The 14,561-nt window shown below is 53.0% G+C and overlaps 1 long non-coding RNA gene across 3 annotated transcripts; it reads right to left on the reverse strand.

Moving 5' to 3' along the window:
- Positions 1–2,322: 2,322 nt before the first annotated feature.
- LOC131090547 (uncharacterized) lies at positions 2,323–13,988 on the reverse strand. 3 transcript variants are annotated; one of them, XR_009115325.1, is made up of 4 exons: positions 12,522–13,988; positions 10,034–10,923; positions 7,061–7,157; positions 2,323–4,211 (listed from the first exon to the last, which is right to left on the reverse strand). It is a non-coding gene; the product is annotated as an uncharacterized LOC131090547 (long non-coding RNA). The 3 variants fall into 3 exon arrangements; XR_009115326.1 differs by having other exon boundaries at positions 10,034–10,122; positions 10,767–13,988; XR_009115324.1 differs by having other exon boundaries at positions 10,034–13,988.
- Positions 13,989–14,561: the final 573 nt, after the last annotated feature.

Below are 14,561 nucleotides of genomic sequence, written 5' to 3' on the forward strand. Positions count from 1 at the left end.
TTCCATGCTGTATGGTACCATGTTTGCTTGGCTGCCTTAGGGGGTATTTCCCAGCCCACCTGGCTGCCCATGCTGGGCTTCACCCTCCTCCAGTGTGCCAGGGTGGGCTGTGACAGGAGCTCCTGCTGCCACCCTGGCGGGCGTCAGGGGCTGCCACCATCCTGCAGCGTGTCCCACACTGCCCTGCTCTGCGTGTCCTGAGGCACCTCGGGGGTTCTGAGCTCACAGAACCCCGTGGGCTGGTGCCAGCTGCTTCCTCACACTGCGTGCTGCAGAGGGTGGGAGGTGCTGCCATGCTGGTGCAGCTCCAGAGGCAGCAGGGGCAGATGGGATCTCGTCCCAGGGTTTTCGGGCCATCACTTTCCTTCTGTTATTTGCTTAAAATAAGTTGGGGGTTGTTTTTCTAAAATGGAATTTCTCTGAAAGAGAGTAGTCTGCCAGAGCCCTGTCCTGGTTAAGGGGATTTGCTGAGGGTGTCTCAGATCCAGCAGAACAGGCAGGTGCCAGCAGCAGAGAGCCTTTCACCCTTGAGCCTCATTTGCTGCTCTGGTGCTACTTGACTTCCCCCAGCCAACGTGCTTTAGAAGTTTGGTGTTCAGGTTTTAACAATTACAAACTTCAAGAATTAATCTTTAAAAGTAGATAAAATGACTCTGTTTGATCATGCCAGTTATCTGGTTCATCTCCATAAAGGTCTCAGCAGGCCTGGTGCTAGGAAGGGCTGCATTTTTGGCACCAACATCTGCTGCTGGTTCAGGTGGTGATGCCTAAAGCCATCCTGGGGGAAGAGAATGCTGTAGGATGAAAGCAGAGGCAGTTCAGCACTGTGCCTGCCCTGGGGAGCTGAAATGCCCACGGTGGGCATGTCAAATGTCACCAGTAGCCCTCAGAGTAAAGAGCCCATCTCGATGAATGGAAACAGCTCTCTCCTGCCTTGCTTGTGTTGCGTGAGAATGCAGATCCTGGTGGGGCTCTGCTCATCCTGCCCGGGCTTTTGCTTACAACCATGTGGGTGACATTTATTTCCTTTTTAAGTAATTACATTCTGGAACCGCTGTGGGGCTGCCAAAGGAGTAAGAGCCGAGCGCTGCATCCAGCCTGGCCCGGGCCCTGCCTTTGAAGTGCTATCGGGGCTGGAGATTATTCAGCAATTCTTCTTTCTCCCTGTCAGGAGTGCTCCTGAGGAGAAGGGAGGGCAGGGTTTTTTGATGGGGGTGCTGGGGAGCAGCGTTGAGGTGCCAATCCCCAGGCAGTGGTGCCTGGCACTGCTGAGCTGGGCTTTTGCCTTTGCTGGGGACACACATCTCCCCTGCTCCGTGGGGACAGCAAGGCTGCTGAACATGGATTTGTTGTTGAAAACCCCATGGGTGCAGTGCTCTCTGAAGTGAAAAGTGTGATGATTTTCCAGGTAGCTATCTGATTTCCTGAAAGGTGGCCAAACTGCCAGGAAGCGAGGGCGCAGGCGGCGCTCCCAGCGCCCGCAGTGCCGAGTGCCATTCCTGGATCCTGCTCAGTTTTGCTCCGGGCTCATTTCGAGAAACAGCCACATCAAAACAGCAGCGGGAGCAGCCCGACCTGTCTCCTTCCTGCTTGCAAAAACCCGGCTGTGAAGTTGCAGAATCGTGGGCTCTGCCATGCTCCTTCCCGGTGGGAGCGGGGCGGTGCTGCCAGGTGGGGCTGGCAGCCTCCAGAAGGAGCCCAAGCACTTCCCTGTCCTGTGCTGGGCTGGGAAAGTGGGAAGAGCTCAAAGGTTGCTGTGTTAGAAGGACAAGAGCTAAACTGCAGAGTATCAGCAGTGGGGTGTGGGTGAGAGGCAGAGGCTGCCTGGCTCCCGACTGATCAGGGTGGCACAAGTGCTTAAATAATTTTGAAATTGCTTAACAGTATAATTTAATTTTTTTTTTTAGTGCATGGCTTGATGGACCATCATCTTCCACCTCCTTATGTGGTCCCAGCACAAGGAAAGCTCATTCTGGGCAGCTCAGCTCTGCTGCAGCCAGGCAGAAGCCAAGGGAGGGGACGAGCAGGGGGGTCACAATGCTGGTTTTAAAAGCTTCAGTGAGCCAAAGGGACCAGGAGGAGCAGCAAGGGCTGGGTGGTTTTGGCAGCACCATCTGCTTGGCAGTTCCTGGGGTGGGACCAGCTTTGGGGGGCCAGACCTTGTCCTGGGCACATCCCTGTGGCCATGCTGGCAGCCCAGGCCACCTCTCAGCAGCTGTGCCCACATGCCCAGTGATTTGCATGACAAATTCAAATCTTTTTTATAGGAAACCATCACACTGGGGCTGTCAGGGGGAGCTTTGGCTTGTGTGGGCTGGGGAATGTGCAGCCCCTCTGCTGTCATGGGGAAGTGCCACCATAAATACCAGTGCTGGGTGCTGGTCATCATGTGGATGAACCCAGCCACAGTCTGGCATCATGTCCTGGCATCACCTCCCGTTCCACCTGGCAGCAGGAGTGAGAGACAGCCCTGTACCCCGGGGTGGCTGCTGCCAGACCTTCCCCACCTGCCTGCCATGAAAGGGCATGTCTTGGGTGAGATTTCTGCCCTTTCCAGGCACTCCCTCTCCCTGGGTGTCCCCTGGCACAGAGGCACAGCCAAGGGCTCTGCTGCCAGCTGCCTGAATCTGCTTTTGACAAGGAGCAGGGGGTACCCAGCCCACACCTCTGCAGTGCTCCCCACGCTGTCCCACCTTGTTTGGGCACCCCCACGGGCTCCTGTCAAGGTCCAGAGCTTTGCTGTGGCACCCCCAGCCAGTGGGTGTCCCCAGGATGGGATGGGAGCACTGGGGACATGGGGACACTGCCGATCCCCACAGCCCAGCTCCCCTGGCTAACAAGTTTGCACTGAGAGGGAAAGGCTGAGCACACCATTTATTTGCATAGTAACTGGGCTGCTTTTAGCACTTACCCTTTAAAACAGAGTTGACAGCAAAATGTTTTTACCCCCTCAAATACAGGGAATGCTAACAGCATCCTTTTTTTTTCTCTCTCTCTCTCTTCTGGCTGAAACTTGTTTTTCCCTCCTTTGTGCCTCTCCGAATCCTGCCAGCATAGAGATTCCCTTGTTCAGAGAGTAAAAAAAGAAGAGGGAGAAAAAAAAAATAGAAAAAGAAAAACTTAAGCCTGGGATTAAAAACCATCACTAAAATAGTTTGAATAACAAAGTCAACTGACCGGCCGGTGAATGCCTGTCACGTATCGCCCGGGCACGGTCACGTGTGGCACTAGATAGTTCCTGGAAAAGCTTCTGCTCCGCCTGATAGACCTGTGCCTGCTGATACTGCTGCACCCACTCCTGCAGGGCTTGGGAAACTTCCTGACAGGGTGATAAACTGGGGGGAATAAATAAATAAATCTCCCTTGGGTACCAAAGGCAATGGGTGTTCTTGAGGTTTTTCCATCCTAGTGGTGCGGGCACCACTGGGCCAGCAGGACTCTCTGTCCTTACTGATGTCTTTAGCAAGGGAATTTATGGTGGGTTTGTGGGTTTTTTTCCCTACATAAGTTTTTTGCAATGTTTCAGGTGCATAAAAAATCAAAAATGGGACCTTGCATGAGATAAAATCAGAGGGTTTGTACCTACCCCAGGCAGAGCCAACTCAGCCATGTCAGACACATCATGTGGGGCCACACAGCCATGGGGTGTGTTACTGAGGGGTTTGTACCTAAACCCAAACCTAAATAACAGTTTTATCCTCTTGCTGACTCCAGCAGCACAAATCTGGAAGCAGAGTGATGCAACAAGGCACAGCGACCGGAATGATGGCTCAGATAAAGCCACCCAGTGTGGGAGGGCAATTAAAGACAGATTTATTAGCTGTGTGCCCATGCTTAGGAGCATGATGAAGCAGTTGGAGATGGAAAAGTTGATAATGGAAAGGTCAGAGATGGAGGCTTGTGAGAGGATGAATCAATGAGCACCCCAAATCCCAAGAGCCAATTTTTAAAAGCATTTGCCCACATAAAAGTGGAGACAGTGGCCTTTTATAAATCAGCCAGGAACATGTCTTGGTTTGAAAATAGCACTGAGCATCTTATTACATGTTTAACACTCAAAAGATCTTTTAAAATCAGACTCAGCTCATTGGAGTGGCTCCTGTTCATGGGTAAATGGGGGGTCAGTGTGTGCAGGTACTCACGGCCATTCCTGGTCTCCTGTAGCATCCACGAGCTGCTGACATGTGAGCACCTTAAACAGACCCTGAGCTCTGCAAAATGAAAGTGAAATGAAATAAATGAGTCATGCCATTAGTGAGCTGGCTTTAAAATTAGCAGGTTTTAGACATAAACATGGTAGAATGAGCCCTGGGGAAAGAAAAGTCCTCCAAAAACCACATCCTACCTTCTTTTCAACAGTGCACACTGCTCTTTATTTCATGCCACTTTAGTAAGGTAAACTAATTTGGTTTCCTGTTTCCAATGAATTTTATATGTAGAAAAACGTTTATATTATATACATTATAAATCTGATTAGAAACATGTATGTATGAACAAACACGTGGTTTTTATCAGTAGCTGTGTGCATTCATGTGTGTATGTGAAAGAATACACATAAATCCCTTATTTCAACTGGCATTTTAACTTTTATTTCACAAATCCTGGCTCCTGAAGATGCCAGGTGTGCACAGTTTAGAAGATAATTTAAAATGAGAAGCATAACATAACAGCAATGCAACCAAATTTAATGGCTGGTAGCACAAGCTAATCTGGGGCAAAACCATGCCCTGGACTGAGCTCAGGCTTCAGCAGACTGAGAAAAAAGTAAAAATATCCCATGCTGGTGTGAGAGCCACAGCTGGAGATGGGGCAGACCCCAGGGGCATCCCCCATCCTTTTGCCCACTGCTGCCATACATTCTCAGGCAGTTTTCCTCTGTCTGTCTTTCTGTCTGTCTGTCTTTCTGCATTCCCCTATGTCCTCTTCAATCAGCCAACCCCGGGCACTTCAGCCTCAGTCTGCTCAGCCCAGAATACAGATATTTTGGGCATCTGCAATCTGGACGAAAGCTGCAGTCCTGCCAGGAATCCTGCACAGGCTTGAATGGAAAAAAAATAAAAATATCCCATGGAGTTGGGCAAAGGCTGCCAGGCTGCCCCGGGCCCTGTCCCGCAGGCAGGAGCAGCCCCAGCCCCTCTGCAGCCGCCAGCCGAGACACAGCCTGCAGGAGAGACAATAAATTAAATCCAAATGTTTATTCCATTGGCACTGGCCGGGTCATGTGCCTCGTGGGGCTGGAGAGTGCAGGAATATTTTCTTGTAGCTGTCGAATAAACTGCTGGAAATGGTGGCTGTGTGGAGATCCTGGAGGAGGCAGGGGCTGAGACCTGCTTGGATGGGTGGGTGGGTGGATGGATGGATGATGGATGGATGGATGGATGGATGGATGGATGGATGGATGGATGGATGATGGATGGATGGATGGATGGATGGATGGATGGATGGATGGATGGATGGATGGGTGGATGGATGATGAATGGATGGATGATGGATGGATGATGGATGGATGGATGGGTGGATGGATGGATGGATGGATGGATGGATGGATGGATGGATGGATGGATGATGGATGATGGATGGATGGATGGGTGGATGGATGGATGGATGGATGGATGGATGGATGGATGGATGGATGATGGATGATGAATGGATGGATGATGGATGGATGGATGATGGATGATGGATGGATGGATGGATGGATGGATGGATGGATGGATGGATGGATGGATGGATGATGGATGATGAATGGATGGATGATGGATGGATGGATGGATGGATGGATGGATGGATGGATGGATGGATGATGAATGGATGGATGATGGATGGATGATGGATGGATGGATGGATGGATGGATGGATGGATGGATGATGGATGGATGGATGGATGGATGGATGGATGGATGATGGATGGATGGATGGATGGATGGATGGATGGATGGATGGATGATGGATGGATGATGGATGGATGGATGGATGGATGGATGGATGGATGGATGGATGATGGATGGATGGATGGATGGATGGATGGATGGATGGATGGATGGATGGGTGGGTGGATGGATGGATGGATGGATGGATGGATGGATGGATGGATGGGTGGGTGGATGGATGGATGGATGGATGGATGGATGGATGGATGGATGGATGGATACACACACATACAGGAGTTGGTACAAATTCAGAGACTGGGCCAAGAGCTTTGTGCACAGGCAGTGGTTTTGGGGGCAGGTGTGGGGGTCTGTGTGCAAGTGAGACACTGAACATTGTGGGCATGTGAGGGCCTTGGGTTCCCCTCCCTCCTTTGCACACACACAGAATTAACTCTTGCCATCCTCACCAGCCTCAGCGAGCCCTGGATGTGCAGGGTCCTGAGCTCCAGCACAGCCCCAGCCCTGTGGGTGTCTGCAGCGTGTCCTGGCTGCTGCAGGCCGCTGTGCAGAGATGCTTTACAAACCTCCACCCCATCAGCACTGCCCCACAGGTCCCAGCACGGTGGTTACAACAGGCTTACTCATTTCTGCAGTGAGTAAGAGCGAAAGGGGAGCCCCACAGGGGCAGGACTGGGGCTGATAAGGAGCAGCTCCCTAATCTCCAGCCCCAGCAGCCGAAGGGCTGAGGGTGATAACTCCCAGAGCCCCTGGGTCCCAGCAGTGCAGGGTGCTGCTGTTGGTTTCAACCAACCCTGTTTAGGAAAATCCAAAGTTTAGAAACTGGAGGTAAGGAAGGTCTCAACTTCATGCTCCATCCTCATGCTCTGGGTGACACCGGGAACACAGGAGCACGGCAAAGCTGGCACTCCCCTGATTCAGACCTGGGCTGGGATTTAGGCTCAGGTACCTTTTTTCACCCTGTCCATGCCCATCCCTGTGGCACACACTCACATCTGCACCAGCAGCACCCACCACTGCTGCTCTGCTGGCTCAGTGTCACCTGCCCCAGCTCCAGGGACCAGCTCCACTGTCCCCTCACCGGCCCCATGTGCCAAATTGCACATGATAAGCTCTGCTCCACAGCACATTTTTGTCAGAGGCTAGCGAGATAAAGTCTGAAAATAGCTCACCATGACATCCATCAGGGCCTGTGCCACTGCATTTCCCACGTGCTGCTGTCCTCCCTGCCTGGCTTCAGCCGGGACCATCCCTGCAGCAAGGCTGGGTCTGAAATGCAAACAGCACAGGCAGAACAGAGCTGCTCCTGTCCTGGAGCACGATGGTCTACAGGCAGCGTGGCACAGAGTGTGACATGCAGTGAGTGTGACATGGCACTGAGCGTGACATGGCACTGAGTGTGACATGGCACTAGGTGTGACATGGCAGTGAGTGTGACATGGCAGTGAGTGTGACATGGCAGTGAGTGTGACATGGCAGTGCATGTGGCATTGCACTGAGTGTGACATGCAGTGAGCGTGACATGGCACTGAGTGTGACATGGCACTGGGTGTGGCATGGCAGTGAGTGTGACATGCAGTGAGTGTGCCATGGCACTGCCAGCTCTGCAGGGCAGGCTCTGCCCTTTTGGGGTGCCCCTCTCGCACAGACCCCGCTGCAGGGCCCCCGTCCCATCCTTGGCTGCTGCAGGAGCACTGTGCCCTCTCGCAGCCTTTGGCTCTGGCCAAACCCCACTTGGCCAAATCCCCAGCACAGGAACAAAAGCAGAGAGCCCAGGATGGGAGCTGGGGGAGGCTGCAGCTCCCTGCACAGCTCCTCTGCAGAGCTGGGAACCAGCGGGGCGTGGAAGGGAAGCGTCCCCTCTCTGCCTTTGTCACTCCTGGTGCTGCCCTGTGTCCTTCAGGGGGCCCTGGTGGCTCTCAGGCTGGGTGCCAAGGGCAAGAGTGGGGTGCCAGCATCTCCTCCTGGAGAGGCCATTTCCAGCTCTTTACTTGCAGGGTGAACCTGCTTCTTTAACCCTTCTGGTGCCAGCTGGCCAGCACCGTGCCCTGGCTGTGGTTCCTGGGCTCTGCCCTCACAGCGCTGCCAAGCGAGTGGCATTCAAAGCTTTAGCCTTTCTCAGCTCTTAGGCACATGCTCCAGCTCTCCCTTATTCTGTGTTTAGTTTTGGGCAGCCAACATCACGTCATATTTAAAGGCGCAGTTTCAATTCATATCTATCTCAGTTTATTTTTTTTAATGAAAAAAAAACAAGATTAAAAATAGTTATCAGAGAAAGCAAACACTGTAATGCCCACACCAATTTTTCAAACAATTTAAAAAATGCCCATGAGAGCAACTGCTTTTAAGTGTTTTAGAATGACAGTGGAGACTTTGCAGTGCTCTAAGGAAACAAAGCATTTTACACAAAGGGGAAATAGTCCAGATGCTACTGTACCACAAGCCACAGCTCCTTCCACTGCACCTGGCTCACACCTGGCTGGGGGCAGGTGGCCCTGCAGAGACATGTTGGGGTTACTGGGGAGGTCATGCCAGCATCTCCTGGCCCTGCCAAGGAAAATCATTCCATTTCGTCTGCCCTGTGCCTGGGAGGGGCTCATGGGCCTCCCCAGCTCAGTGTCACCCAGCTCAGCGTCACCCAGCTCAGCGTCACCCAGCTCGGTGTCACCCAGCTCAGTGCCACCCTCAGTGTCAGCCTGTCACAGCACAGACTGTTGTGGCCCACCAGGTGAGCCTGGGCTCACAGGGATGTCACCTGTGCCCACAGCATCCTGGGGTGCTGAGGAGCCAGCAGAGCCCACAATGGCTTGGACTCGACTCTGCAGGCTGGATGGGGTTTCTGGGGGGTTGTTTAGTCCTGTTAAGGGTTTTCCCCAGCCCCATGGCCTTGCTGCCCTCCCTCAGAGACACCAGCAAAGCCCCAGGGACCCTGTGCTCTGGGGAGCAGCGATGCAGCACAGCTCAAAGCCTGATGTGTTTGGGGCAGGGCTGTGAGGAAATCCCAGCAGGAATTATTGGAAGTGTGACAAATACTGCGTGGAAAAAGGGGGGTTCCCCCAGCACGGCCTAGACTGTGCCAGCACCCAGTAAGGCAGAAAGGCTGCCCTTCCATTTGACCATAGGGCTGCAGAACCAGTGGGAATCTTTCTGGTGCAGATCTAGGGCTGGTCTGAAGCCCCTTTTGAAAAGCTGATTCTTCCCTAGCTCTACCCAGCCCTCTACACCAGAGTGCAGCATCCCCCTAGGCCTTCTCAGGGGCTTAAGGATGCTGAGAACAGGGGAGAGCTCAGCTCAGGGGAAAACCACTCCAGAGAGATGCAGCCTGCCTGGAAAATGGGGTTTTACCCCAGCTGCCTGTGGGCAGAGCACAGGCAGCACCACTGCCTCACACAGCCCGTGCTGCAGGAGCACGTGGCACAGGCCTGGCTCTCCCCATGGAAATGGCAGCCTGGCATCACTGCCCGTGTGGGAAAGGCTCGGCTTTGTCCCCTTGGTGCCCCTGGACGCTATGTAAATCCTGACAGGGTTTTCTTAGCAGCATGAAATGCACATCTGCTCATGCAAAGCTGTGGGGGGGTGGCTGGTCACCGGTGCAGGAAGGTCCCTGCCATGCACGGGTGCCTCCCCTGCATGGGCCAGCCTCCCACCTCGATTTTGGGCCTGAAAGGGTTTCCTGCACCCAAAACAGCCATCCTTGCTCCTCTCCTTGCCCCGAGAGCTGAGCAGGCAGCAGGGAAGCTGCCACAGCTCCTCTGCATGTCACCCGGGGAGAACCCCCAGCCCTGCAGCTCTGCTGTGCCTGGCAGGCCCCAGAGATAAGGCTGCAGGATGATCACTTGGTGCTGTCATCACGACAACACAAAGCCTGGCTGCTTCCAATGCCGTTTTCCCCCCTAATTGTTCTATTTCCATGCGCCTGTGCTCACCCAGCTCTTGCCAGAAAGGCCAAGTGCTGATCATTGTCAGATGGTTCACACAGAGCTTTCTGGTTTGTTTTATTTTTCCAAGGATCCAAGAGGATAGGGGGATGGAGGGAACTTTGCTTCTCTGCTTAAAATAATTTGAGCTTTCCACTGTCTACGCCAGGCTCAGGCAGATATTTGCATAACAAATGAGCTTCTCCCCTCACTTCAACCCCGGCTTACCCCTGCAGCAATTGCTTGAGGTGGCTCCATCTCCTTCTTCATCTACAGCTCCATCATCATCATCTCCACCTCCCATCTCAGCCCTGGCTCTGAGGAGGGGAGGGCATGGGGAGGGTTGCAGAGTTTTGGCACATTTGTCAATCAGACTCTAAACAGCCTCTGGAACATTTCACCAGTAAAAACATTTGCTTGGTGACCAACAAATAATTCCAGGCGTCTTTTATCTTGCTGCAAAAATGCCACAAAGCAGCTGATTAGTGGAGGTTTGTCTCCAAGCTAAAACCTGTTGACAGCAGGACCAAACACTGACTTTCCTGTTATCAGCAGAAATGTCCTCTCTGTGCTGGGCATTCTCCAGGCAGTGATGGACAAGCATAAGGCACGGCTCTGAGAGCCTGTTTGGGTGCAGAAAAACCAAGAAAAGCCCTGAAAGTTTCACAGAATTTTTGTTTCACCCCTGAGACACATTAACACTTTGCTAGTTCAGATGGATAAATTATGCTATTGCTATTTAAACCAATTTCCTTGCAGACTGCTCCAGACAACACCTGCTGCAATGGCTGAGGTCACGATTTCCAGCCCAGCAAAAGATAAAACTGCTGCCAGGGTCCATGGCCAGAGCTGCTTTGTGCAGAACCACACCACCTCAGTGTCTCTGCCAAGAACCTGGGGAATTTTCCAGTTCCCATTCTCCTTGTGGGAGGCAGAAAGTGGAGGAGTAAAGCTTACATACCTTCATGAAGATCTGAGAGGCATCAGGAGGGTTTCCATGAGAAACTGGATGGAAGCAAGTGCTATCAGAGTCCAAACGCCCCATTAATTACACCAGAATCTCATTCTGGGGAGAAGGGAAGTCCCAGCAGTCCTGCAACAGCCTTCTCAGACAATGACTGAAAAAATGTTGCAGTTACTCATTTTGAAATGAGTTTTTGTAAGGGTTAGATTTTTCTTGCATGACAACTCATTGTGGGTACACAATTAAAAAATGAATCCATGACCAGTCAGAAACAATCATTCCTCCCTTTTTCATTTAGAGTAAACTCTGAAATCTGCCTGTAACTGTAATTACAGAGCAAAACTCCAGAAGCCCTTGCAACATAAACATCCCCAGGTCCTTTCTGGGCAGCCCCCTGATATCGGTGAGTCACTGCAGCCCCCCCAGCTGCAGGTGGAGGGCACACATCCCTCCTCCAGCCTGCTTCCCAGCAAGGCAAATGCTGCTCACAGCTCCTGGAAACCAGGCAGCAAATGCTCAATGTAATGAGACTCAACCAAGCTGGGCTGTGCCTTTCCACAGCAAACTCAGAGCATCACAAAGCGAGGTGTGAGGTAAAATCCCAGAGGAATTCTCCTGAGTCATTTTTCTTGCCTCTGTGTGTTTGGGACTTGATCCAAATGTGTACCCCTCCTCCTGTGTGCTGCAGCTCTGTTGACACCCCCAGGAGCAGCAGAGCTCAGGGCAGCCTCTCCAGCCATCCATGGTGCTTTTGCTGTGCTGCCCTCAGCCCTGGGAGCAGGTTTGGGTCCTGGCTGTGCTGGCACAGGCTCAGAGCACACACCACGTGTCCCCAAGCTGCCCTGCTGCCTGACTGGTGTTTGGGATGCTGCTCTGAGATGCTGCTCCCTCCACTTGTACCTCTTGACCACAAACCATCCTCCTTTACATGCAAAGTCTCAGCAGCACTGGCAGGAGACACCAACACACTCCTGAGCACCTGGGCAGGCAGCCTGAGCAGGGCAGGACAGGCTCAGCATGGCTCACAGTCCAGCCTGCTGGGCTGCTCTGGGTTTGTTCCACTCCATCAAAGCCTCAGAGGCACCAGATGGCTCCCGGGGATGCTCCCCTGCAGGTTTGGTTTGCAGCACAGGAGTTGTGCCTGGCACAGGCAGCAGAGCAGCTTCCCCACCCTGTTCCAGAGTGGCCTGGGGTGACAAATGGCTCTGATGGGTGTCCCCAGCCCACACCAGTGCCCAAAGCATGGAAAATGCATTCCTGCTCCTGGCTGTGCTGTGTCCCAGTGGAATGGGGAAGGGGAAGCTCTGCCGGGTTTTTGGAGAGCCCTGGTGTGGGTTGGAGGCACAGGTGGGGTGGCAGTGGCAGCCAGGGTGCTTCTCCTGGTGTCTCTGCTAAGAAGTGACCAGCCTGGAGCTGCCTGAGCTGCTGCACAGGCCCCAGAGATGGAGAGGCCAGGAGAAGCTTGTCCTCAGGCTAAAAGAGCCTCCAGCTTCCCTCCCGCCCATCCTTCCCTTCTCCTGCCAAGTGTTTTGAGAAGTTCATCCCCAAGAGCTGGCATCACCCTGGCTCAGCCAGGTGCAGCCAGACCTCTCATCTTGGGCACCATCTCCAAACAGTGCACTGAGAACTGGGGAAACTGAGGCACATACAGCCACCAGGACACTGCTGCAGGCTGTTCCCATATTGCCTGGGAGGGACAGAAGGGACCATTGTGCCCTGCACCTTTGGTTTGACCCGGCACCTGGTACCTACCCCACCTTGTCCTCCTCGCTGCCCCTCCCTGGGCTGGTGGCAGCAGGTGACAAATCCTGCAGCTCCAGTACGTGCTGCCCACAGGTACCACGAGCTGCTCCAAAGGGCTCTGGCTGAAAAGAGAACAAAAGCAGCAACAAAAGACCAACAAATAGTTGACTCTGTTCCCAGGCAAATAAAAAAGAATGGGTTTGGATCGTCACTGCTGCTGTCCCTTTGTTTACCGAATGCAGTAACAAAAACAGCCAGGAAAGAAAAAAAAATATTCCCTGATAGGGACAATTTATTGTGGGTGAAGCAGGCTGGGGCATGCCCCAGGGAAGGAAGGCCAGGTTCTGTGTGGATCTGCTGGGGATGGGAAATAAACGTGCTCAAAAGCACTTAAAAATCCTGAAAGGACCAGCCCTGATTGCAGCAGTTAGCAGTGATATATTCTTGGCACGGAAACAAAAAGCAAATTCATAGCAGGTTTGGAGCTGATCTTACTGGCTTACATGGGATTTTATACTTAGGTAATTCTATTGTTGGCTGGGGCTACCTGATTTATGCCTGAATAAGGGCCTGATCCTGCTAGCATTTACTGATGTACTTTAGTTTTACCTTTGCCCCAAGACATCCTACCAATTTCCCTGCAGCGAGGGCAGTGCCTGTCTGCAGAGCTGGGGCCTGTGCAAGAGGAAAATCTGTGTTGCAATGCCTGAAAGGGAGAGGAAATTTCACAGTGAGTCACTAACTTCCCCAGGCTGTGGCCATCCCCCAGCGCCAGGCAGGACACCCAAGGGTGCCAGGGCAGCCCCACAACACTCGGGAGCAGTGGGGGAACATCCTCAGCACCAACCTGCAGCTGCATCCAGCTCTGAGTCTCTGCAACACACACCACCAGTTTAACACCAGGTTTGCTCTCCTGACAGCCCTCTCCCCAGGGCAGACCCTCCAGACAATTTGGAAACCCAGCAGAAGCCATTTGGACTGCTTGTTCCCATTCAAGAAAATGGCATTTATTGTCAAAAACACCGTGTTTACCCTGTAAGGTAAAAGAGATGGATTCATCCATCAAACACTGTCCTGTGACAGTGACACCTCTGGGTGTGCTTCAAAGGGAGCAGGAGAATAAAATCCTGAGGTGAGAGGAGGATGTCCAGGAGGAGAAGCTGTGAGCTCACCCACGGCACTGAGATGTCCCCATGGCTCCCCTGCCCCTCACAGGCTGCTGAAATCAGACAAATGCAATCAAACAGGGGCACTGAGTCCCGGAGCAGCTGCTCTGCTCCCTGCCAAGCTATTCCTGAGCCCTGGGAGAATTCATTTGCTTTACAATGGGCTGCGAGGGCAGCCGGGGGTCTGAGCACCACCTGCAGCCAGCCCCGAGGGTGCTGGGGAGCCTGGGGGGCCCCAGAGTGAACCCCCCCTGTACAAACCCCTGGGGACACCCAGAGTGAACCCCCCTGTACAAACCCCTGGGGACACCCAGAGTGAACCCCCCTGTACAAACCCCTGGGGACACCCAGAGTGAACCCCCCCTGTACAAACCCCTGGGGACACCTGGCTGAGCCAGCAGTGCCACCCCAGCCCAGCAGAGCTCAGGCGATGCTCACAGACCTCGGGGTACATCTCTGTCCCCCAAAAACACACCTGGCAAAGGCTGCCAGCAGCAGTGACAGGGCTGGAAGAGGGGCAGTGGTGTGTTCAGAGCTTGCCTTCATCCCACAGTGCTGCTGTGCACCCGGGAGTGATGGGGTTTATGTCACCCAGGACACTGCCATGACCACACAGACCGTGATGGGGTTTATGTCACCCAGGACACTGCCATGACCACACAGACCGTGATGGGGTTTATGTCACCCAGGACACTGCCATGACCACACAGACAGGCTGCAGGACTGGAGACAGCACCCAAAGGCACTTCCAGAGCAGCTCCTCTGAAATGGGCTTTGTTTATGCTGTAGCAGCCTGGAGAAATGGGTATTGCCTGCCCAGAAAGATTTAAATATACATAAAGTTAGAAGGAGGAAGTGTTAGCGAAAATCTCATGTTTCTGGA

Source organism: Melospiza georgiana, chromosome 17, assembly GCF_028018845.1.
Source record: "Melospiza georgiana isolate bMelGeo1 chromosome 17, bMelGeo1.pri, whole genome shotgun sequence".
Taxonomy (NCBI): domain Eukaryota; kingdom Metazoa; phylum Chordata; class Aves; order Passeriformes; family Passerellidae; genus Melospiza; species Melospiza georgiana.